The sequence below is a fragment of the Neopelma chrysocephalum genome, unplaced genomic scaffold (assembly GCF_003984885.1).
Source record: "Neopelma chrysocephalum unplaced genomic scaffold, ASM398488v2 Primary Assembly neopelma1_253, whole genome shotgun sequence".
NCBI classification, from domain to species: Eukaryota; Metazoa; Chordata; class Aves; order Passeriformes; family Pipridae; genus Neopelma; species Neopelma chrysocephalum.
This window is the reverse complement of record NW_020897915.1, coordinates 1,962,452-1,962,855: the sequence shown is the minus strand read 5'-3', so window position 1 is coordinate 1,962,855 and position 404 is coordinate 1,962,452. Positions and strand designations below refer to the sequence as shown.

At 41.8% G+C, this 404-nt stretch overlaps 1 protein-coding gene across 1 annotated transcript in view; it reads left to right on the top strand.

The window, feature by feature from the left end:
* Positions 1-404, top strand: part of GNG2 (G protein subunit gamma 2) — a 24,411-nt gene that overhangs the window by 12,337 nt on the left and 11,670 nt on the right. The window lies entirely within an intron of this gene.

Genomic DNA, 404 nt, shown 5'->3' with positions numbered 1-404 from the left:
TGAATTCCCTGGTATTTGGGCAGCCTTATTCCCTGGTATTTGGGCATTCTCATTCCTCATTATCTCGGAATCCTTATTTCCCTGTATGTGGGCATTTTTATTCCTCAGTATTTGGCATCCCTGAATTCCCCGGTATTTGGGCATCCTTATATCCCTGGATATGGGCATCTTTATTCCTCAGTATTTGGGCATCCCTGAATTCCACAGTATTTGGGCAACCTTATTCCTCAGAATCTGGCCATCCTTATTCTGTGGTATTTGGGGATCCTTATTCCCCAATATTCATGCATCTTTATTCCCTGGTATCTGGACATCCTTACTGCTCAGTGTTTGGTCATCCTTATTCCCCAATATTTAGAAATCCTTATTCCCTGGTATTTGGGCATTCTTATTTCCCAGTATTT